Source organism: Solea solea, chromosome 18 (assembly GCF_958295425.1).
Source record: "Solea solea chromosome 18, fSolSol10.1, whole genome shotgun sequence".
NCBI classification, from domain to species: Eukaryota; Metazoa; Chordata; class Actinopteri; order Pleuronectiformes; family Soleidae; genus Solea; species Solea solea.
Genome location: NC_081151.1, coordinates 1118576 through 1127524, shown reverse-complemented (window position 1 = coordinate 1127524; position 8949 = coordinate 1118576). Strand labels below are relative to the sequence as shown.

At 40.9% G+C, this 8949-nt stretch overlaps 1 protein-coding gene across 1 annotated transcript in view; it reads left to right on the top strand.

Moving 5' to 3' along the window:
• Positions 1–8949, top strand: part of lrfn5a (leucine rich repeat and fibronectin type III domain containing 5a) — a 93974-nt gene that overhangs the window by 3899 nt on the left and 81126 nt on the right. The window lies entirely within an intron of this gene.

Here is an 8949-nt window from a genome sequence, read left to right as displayed (position 1 = left end):
TTCTGTGGGTGACTGGTATTATGCGAGTGTGTGGACGTTATCCACTCAAATAATATGTCCCAAAAAAAAACGCAAGCACCGAGTCTGACGAGAGAAAACAAAGACGAAACGTCTTTGTTTCTGATAATTATAGTAAAATAGACAAGACATTTTCAAATGTCCTCAGTAAAAATGCCATGCTAATGTTCTACATCCATGGTTCTCAAACTGTGGCATGTGTAGCACCAGTGGTACCTGAGCTTCCACTGGTGGTACTTGTATGAACTTTGACCGGAGTGTAGAGAAAATGAAACGGATGATGAGAGGAATAAATGTGCCTCATGTGAAGAGTCTGGAGCTGACTTTGCTCGGCCTGTTTCCACCACTGTATTTTAACTGTATCTTTGAGAGCTCAGTATTTTCTCAGGTGATATAAAAAGTCTATGAACTGTCCGACATAATAAAGATGGATAGAAAAAATGTTGAGCTCTGGACAGAGCAGAGACCATTTTACAGTAGATTTCAGAATGACACCGTTCTGTATCACAGTATATTCGGTGGATTGTGGGTCATATGTATATATATATATATATATATATTATGTGGCAAAAGGCCAGTGGGTTTTTTCAAGGTGTTTCAGGGATAATCAGCTTTAAGTGTTTGTTCAGCCCAGTTTAATCTGCAGGAGCCTTTGGCGGCTGCTGTCACATGTTCAGGAGCAAAACTCTAAACATGGCAGCGTGTTGTTCTCTCACAGACGAGAAGACTCTGCTCATATCTGCCGTTTCTCACTCTCGGGTTGTTATACTCATTAAAATGTGCACAGCGCCTGCTCACAGTGGTGAACACCGAGTACAGAGGCAGAGAAGTGTTTGCAGAATGACTTTTTAAGGACTGATAGCGCTCTGGAGTGAGTAACATTGCAATGAGACATAAACTGTGTGTTGCTGGTCAGTGTCAACGACGCAACGCGGTCATCCTGCACCGTTGCTGCCAAGCTGGAATTTATCCTGCTCAAGTTAACACACGGGCCATCAGTGACAGCTGATTCACATGTATGACACATGTGGCATCAACTGAAGCATGTCTCACTCACTTTTAATGGAGCAGCATCAAGTGATGCCCATTGATCCGTTGCCTCACTTTGCTCCCATGGCATGTATCAGAAATACAGAAATGTTCCCCCCAGCAGCAGCAGCAGCCGCAGCCGCAGCATCAGCAGCAGCAGCCGCAGCCACAGCATCAGCCGCCGCAGCATCAGCAGCAGCATCAGCAGCAGCAGCAGCAGCAGCCGCAGCCGCAGCATCAGCCGCAGCATCAGCAGCAGCCGCAGCATCAGCAGCATCAGCAGCAGCATCAGCAGCCACCGTGCCGCCAATCAAATCATGTTATGCAAATACAACAGCAGGTGTTTGCTAATCAAATTCAAACACAACACAGACATCAGAGCGATCACATCAGCAACATCAGCGACTCGTACTAAGTAGGCAGCCATGACCAGAGACGGCAACGTATCAGCAAACTACACGGCTGCTTGGGGCCCCTTAATCACCACAGGGCCCCAAATAGTGTGTGGAGAAAAAAACTGCCCCTTTCAACATATTAAAGAATTGTTCTAAATATATACTTATCTAAATGACGTTGACCTTAAGTTATTTGGTTTTATTTTGTCGTTTTAAACACCAAAGTCATTAAACTGGTTTAATTCAGTATCAGCACACTCAGTGTTTTACTTTAATAAACAAAAGTGCAAATTAATACTTTGCCACTTTTGTGATTGTACTCTCCTCTAAAGGCTAGAATCAAATTCAGCTTAGGGCCCCAATAAGGCTTGGGCCGGCCCTGGCCATGACAGACACTGCATGACACTTTGATTTTCTGTTTGTTTGTTTGTTTATAAATAGATGTATTTGTTCTTGGTAAACATTTCATAAACATTTAAATCAAAGCATTGCTGCCTTGCCCACTGAATGACGTCACACTTCAGAACAAAGACAATACGAAAAGTCGAATTCAAGAACACAAAAGTTGTTTGTTTGTTTTTTCCCTTACTTTCTTGTTTGTCTTCGGTCGGTCGGTCGGTTGGCGCAGTCAGTCCGTTCCAGTCGCTCGTAAATCCAGTCCGTGATGATGAAGTGGCGTCGGTGTGAATGCTGACAGTCGCGTGTTTGGAGACGATCCGGGAAAGACGAGGTTAAACCGGGTTAGCGATGATCGAAGGTCCCAGTGATTAACGAGCTGACTTCAGCGTTTTGCTCCGCACCGGACTTTCGTTTCCCTCTCGTGCGTCTCACTCTCTTCCTTCACACGCGTGATGGAATGTAGGATACAGGAAGTGGTTGAACATGCGCAAGAGCATCCTTCCGGGTCGAATCACGACAGGTGTAGGTGTGTTTGTGGGAGTTTTATTTTTTTTTTGCCCTAAAATGTTGAAAAATGTTGAAAAACGTTGATCTGTGTTTTCCACAGTGATGGAAATGAAGTTCTCAGATATCAACAAACACAAAATATTTGGTTTTAATTATATTTTTTGTCAATTGGAGCAAAAAAACCAGACAACTCCACTCAATGGTATAATACACACATATATTGTGTGTGTATGTAAAGAATAACTACAGTATGTACAGTATGAAGTTCAGAGACACTTATGTTCTCTAATAACAGTGAGAAATGTCTTTGTTGTCATCACTACAGTGTAGGGACGACTGGTACAAACATGGTACCAGAAGTTACACAATGACACGATTAATAGTCTTTCCACCGTCGTTGTGACGCTGTGCTCGTGTTCACATCTCTTCCTCATCTCTTCCCAACCCCACGACAGAACACTGACACTTTCACTCAAGCACCTTAAATAAGCAGCGTGTGACTGCCAGGGCTGATTAGTCTTTGTCTGTCTCGTGGCTCTCGTTCAATTCCTGCTGAAAATCCTTTATAAAGTCATTAATTACATTAGAACAGATTTGAACGCTGTTGTTGTTTTTGTTGTTGTTGTCGTGAATGTTAGTTAGGGCTGCAGCAATTATTAGATTCATCGATTACTATGTTAATGGACTATTTTAATAGTCCATTTTCTGTGTATTTTTTTAACAATTCAATTTTTTATTTAATTATTAATCATTGATTATTGATTTAATGATTGAATTATTACTGATTTTTCAGCTTCTTAAATGTGAATGTTTGTGGTTTCTTTGCTCCAAGTAACAAAGAAAACAGATTCTCTTTGGTTTGTTTGAGACATTTTTCAGCATATATTCGACAGATTAATAGATTATGAAAATAATCGTTAGTTGCAGCCTTATTGTCAATGTTTGTGTGATACCTTTTTTGGACACTCACACTTCCCCTGCTGAGTAACTATAGCTGCAACTATACATTTAATACCTAGGACACATTTTGTTTCTCGTATAAATTAAAATATCCGTTTTCCCCCACCTCACTTCCATCACCACCCCCTTCTTTCTTCGCACACCTGCTGCTTCACAGTCACCTGCGTCACACACCTGACACTGGATCCCTTTACTTCGTGAGGCCGGTGGGAGGATGAGCGTGTGTGTGTGTGTGTGTGTGTGTGTGTATGACGGTGTGAGCATGAGGAGTGGGTGACATGACAGATGTGAGCCGTGTTGGGCGATAATGAGCTGCAGTGTTCGGGTCAGATAACTGAGGGTTATCTGACAGACTTCTGGCTCGGTGCCTGCAATCCCGCCGTCTCTGTCCGTCTGTCCGTCTGTCCGTCTGTCCATACATTGTGCTGATTGACAGGCACATGCATTTCCACCACTGACAGACTGGACATTCATGTCAACATTCATCTCATAAACACGACATAAATGATGAGAAATGAGGACAGGATTTCTTGTTTCAGTTATATTAACACAACAGACTAATTGTGGATGTTTCAGTTTTACTGTACTGGACCCATTTTCATTAATTATAAGTCTTGCAGTGCAGTTGTCAGCAGGGAATTCCACGACCAGACATGGCACTCGCTCTATTAAACTGGCCCACACTTCATCAAACACTTTCAGGTTACAAAAAAAATCCCAAGGGTGAAATGTGTGGAATATCCGTGCAGTCAGAAGCTTTTTATACACGGGAAAGTCTTTGAAAATACTATAAAAGTACTGACTTTCACCTCTCAAAGCACCACACACACACACACACACACACACACACACACACACACTGACAGTGTAATACTGCGTGTGGTTTTATGTTTTATGTCCATAGTGCATGATATGGTGTCAGTGGAACGCTCTGGTGGCTAAATGGTTACATTACATGCCACAGAAATATTTCCTGTAATTCTGTCTGAAATTGCCGGTCAAACAAGACCCAAAATAACAGAAAAGAAATACATTTTGTGCTATTCTATCTGTTCTATCCTATCATCCCTAATCAGGTTTATTAATCAGATGTTTTGTGCTTTGAAAGAACATGTTGTGCTGACATTTGTCATGGAATATGCACCTCAATCCACTGCCAGAGCAGAGTGACACAGAGTGGCATTAAATGGGCTGTCTGTAAAGTATGTCAAGCAGTGACCAATATCCATGAAAACAGTTCAGAAAATTGCAGAGCATTACTCTGCAGATGCACCTATACTGTGTGTCACACTGTGTTTAAAGGGATCAGATCACCATCATAGCACAAATATTACCAGGGTGACTGGGTCTGAAAGTCTGGGTCAGCATACACTTGTCATGCTGATGTTAGTACATGAAAGCAAATATTAGCAAGGGCTTATTGTAAGTCTGTATTTATGTGGTTCAATGAAAGACATGCACATTGTGGACAGTACAATTGTAAAATGGGCCACTGTATCAGCAGCAGCAGCAGCAGCAGCAGCAGGAGACATGATATAGTACTGTATATAGTAGGGTTGCAGATTTTATGCATTAACTGTTGAATAAACATTCATTGTACATTCGTGGCACAGCTTTCCTCGACTGTATGAGAGGTCTAGAGACGAGCTTCACTGCAAATATTGTAATTGTAAACGACTGGATGAAAAAATAAGCAGCTGAACAAGATGCATCTGTCTGTGTTTGCTGTCAGTGTCACCTGTTGCTTCTGCCTGAGCTGGCTCTGCTACATGCAGCGTGTTAACTGCTCTCCTCCTCCTCCTCCTCCTCCTCCTCCTCCTCCTCTTCTTTTCTCTCCCACATCTTTCTCTCCACAGCTACAACCATGTCCTCTTGACCTTCTCTCACTACTTCAGCTGCCACAGCAGCACTGGTTGAGGCTTGGGAATATTAATTGAATAAATTATTGCACTCATCAGGCTTTTTTCCCTGTATTTTCATATCCATATCACCACTACACTGCTGACTGATTTTATCCACCCTGAGCAAATTAAACTATAGCCTCACTTATGGCAGACGACATTACTCAATCCTGATTGAAGCTAAAAAGTCAAACAGAATATATCATCCACTATAATTGTAAATCTTATACAGCCTTGCCTTGTTTCAGTTAGAATCACACAGCTGTGATGTCAACATGTGTTTTGTTACATTGGTAAAGTCATGAGAGCTCAATAGCTTGCAGCATTGGCAGCAGTTTGACATATTGGAGTCGGCCTGTGGCGTGACACAGAATCATTAAACCCCTAATGGCGATTAATGTTGACCACCACAAATAAATCAGTGTATGGAAACAACTGCGGTTTGGCAAAGAAAAAGCTTAGAGTTTTCAAATATTAAAAAGTCAAATACAAGATTTTGTTCTTCTCAGAATGTGTGATGATCTCCTCCACACATGCACAGGACAAGGGGCAGGAGAAGAGGTGGAGGTGGAGGTGAGGGAGCACTTGAGCACCATGGACAGCTACAGTTCAAGTTGATATTTCACATTGGATGACTGGCTTAGTGTGAATTTGCAGCATCAGGACCATGGATAGCTCCGTCAAAGTAGACTTCACAAAGAGGAACAGATACAACATGAGCAGCGTCAGTTCAGGACCATGGACAGCTCAGTGCAGCAGTTGTTGACCTGAATTCAGTACCTCGGACAGCTCATTGTACTTTTCCTGCGTTTTATGAGCACTACAGATTTGTTTGTTTGTTTGTTTGTTTTGTGCTAATTTGTGGCTCCTTTTTACTTTTGCTGATCAAATGCCAAGTAGCTCAGGATTTGATATAAATATAAATAGCGACAGCAACAATGTGCTAATGAAGTGAGACGTCTGCAAACAGTTTGTATGACTGAAAACACAAAGAAGCAAAAAAAAAAGTTGTACTGTTAAAAAAAAATCCCAGTGGCTCAGCAGTTTCACACAATTATTTCTTCTTGCTCACACCCGCCACTGTGCTGCCACTATATATACGAATGCGCCCTCAGTCAGGTCTGATAGTATTGCTGGACACTGTGTTACATTGTTTCTATCCAACATGACTAAAGAGAAGCAGAATAATAAGCCAACAACAACAAAAAACCTCTCAACATTTGCACTGGAACTTCAAATTGTAACTTTTTTTTTTTTTAAGAAATTGGAATAATCCAGTTACCAATAGCATCCAATCATTCAAACCTTTTGTTTGTACTTCTTAAAACGGTGAAATATCAAATGGCTCAGCATCACTCCAGCACATTCATATAGGAAAACACGGCGCGCAAAATGGGAGGTGTTCTGTCATTCTAACTGCTTCACTACTGTGATGTTCTAATCAGCGGGACAAGGAGGTCATCAGTGATGAACGCTGTTGTTTTTTGGAGCACGGGGACTGAAAACTGAGTAGATTAAATGGTGCATTTAATTAAGAGGCTTGGGATCAGGAAGTCAGAGATCAGTCTTGGCTCATGCCAGCAGTAGCTACATTTAGCCTAGCTTGTTAGCGCATGCCATCTGTTCACACACACAGATTAACGCTCCACAGCAGGCACTAGCTGCGGGTACACTTTCTGGTTCAGCACTGTTTAGGCAGATATTCACTAAACTTATTCCCTATTACATTCATAGTTTCGTCTTTTTAAATATTTTTAAAAAAAACTGAATTAATATATTATGGATGTTTTAGAAGGTTTAGAAATAACTAGATCCAAAAAAGTGCATATTACACACAGCAGTGTATATCACTTGTAATTTTACATCTGCCAAATGACTAAATGTAAATGTAATGTACTTAGCATTTGGAGGACAAACACTGGGGACAATAGCTGAGTGAATGTTAGAACAATTATCGACGGAGCAGTAGTGCATGAGGTTAAATGTTCCAATTAAATTCAGTTCATTTTTTTCACAGTGACCATGTCAGTATTTGTTGTGCAGCACAAGTCAGTGATCAATAACCCTGTCACACCTGCTCATCCTCTCTCTTCCCCTACCTTCTCCTGTCTCTCTTTCTTTCTTCTTCTCCTTGTCCTTCCCAAAACTGAACCTTGGTTCAAGCAGTCTTTTTATTTGTATGCGTGTCAGAAGAAAGGGAACACTCCCAACTGATATTAACATGCCAATGTCAGCAGGGCGCCACATGGATGAGCTTGCAGTGACATTAAAATTAAAATAAGAGGAGAGGCCATCATTTTAAAAAGCATTTCACTACTTTACACAGACTGACTTTAAAGGAAGGCATTTTAACTTTTGTTGAAAGTAATTAGTCTGACATTGGGAGGAAAGGATGGGTCTGATGTCATCTAAAAACAGAGGTTAACTCATGTGGATTTGTCTCTGGCAGATGCTGATTGCAGATATATGATGGCATTTCCTCTTTTATTGGCTGATTTTCCTGTGTGTGATATATTATACCAATTTTATATTAACAAATGATGCACAAAATTGCTTGACTTAAATAAGTTCAACATATAAAACAAGATAAATGTCCCTAGAAGGTCATTATATTTATCTAATAACATTTATGATGTGCATTCTGTGCCTCCACTGCAGAGCACTTATATATATTTCTCCACTCCACTCCTCTGTTGTGTGAGTCACTTTATAAGTGTAGCATTACTAGTATAATAGTGTTTTTTCTGTAATCAGTGTGGAAATTCCTGCTGATAAGAGAAACTAAACCTAATGGGTTGTATGTGTGTTAAAAGTAAGACGATCTACAAAATAAGAGCCCCTTTCCTTTTAAATGTGATGACGTCTTCCTCGAGAGCTCGTTGACATTTGTCTTTCAATGACGACTGTTTACAGGACATGACACTATCCATGGTGTCTGTGTCGGTCATACGGCTGCAATGACAATCATGACTAATTACAATAAGAATAATTATCCAAATGTTTTGGTTGTTTGGTTTTTGACACACTTGTTAAGTGAATCAAGGCTGCATGCGTTGGCTACTTAAGGTTCAGCCATCTGTTTTATAAACAGGCATGACTTCCAAATCACTGCATCCCACTTAGCTAGCCTTTACACCAGATACTAAATATAGCAGCCTGCTTAATCCATCAGTTGGAAGCAGTTTATTTAATTTCCAATTCTTCTAACTTAAGCTCGGAAACGCTGTTACTAAACACACACACACAAATGCTTCAAAGTCTAATTATTTGATATGTTTTGGCCGAGTTACACTGATACGGTTTGAGGCAGTTGCCAGGAAATTGAGGGAAATTAAAGCATTAAAGCTCAAATGATGTTGAACAACCTAGTTCATTATCTGTTCTAATGTATAAGGAGACAGAACAGCATTACATGAGCAGACAGGATGGGAGTGAGATCGATCTGTATTTGATCAGAGTTGTGATTCCACAGTGAAAGTCTGTGATGAATGGCTTCAGTCGAGCAGCTGAAGCAGCCTGACTGCAATGATCAGTGTCACAACTGCTCAGGGTTCATAATTTAGCCTCTGGTGCCTGATGACCAGTAACAGCAGCTGTATTCCCTCTCCTGTGGTGAGCAGTAAGTGGGAGTTTGACCTCTGACGTCAAACTTGACTGCTTTGTACCATTATTTGTGAGGACTCTTCGCTGTGGCACTTAACAGTTAAGAATTTACATGCATTATGACTCAGTTTTATTCA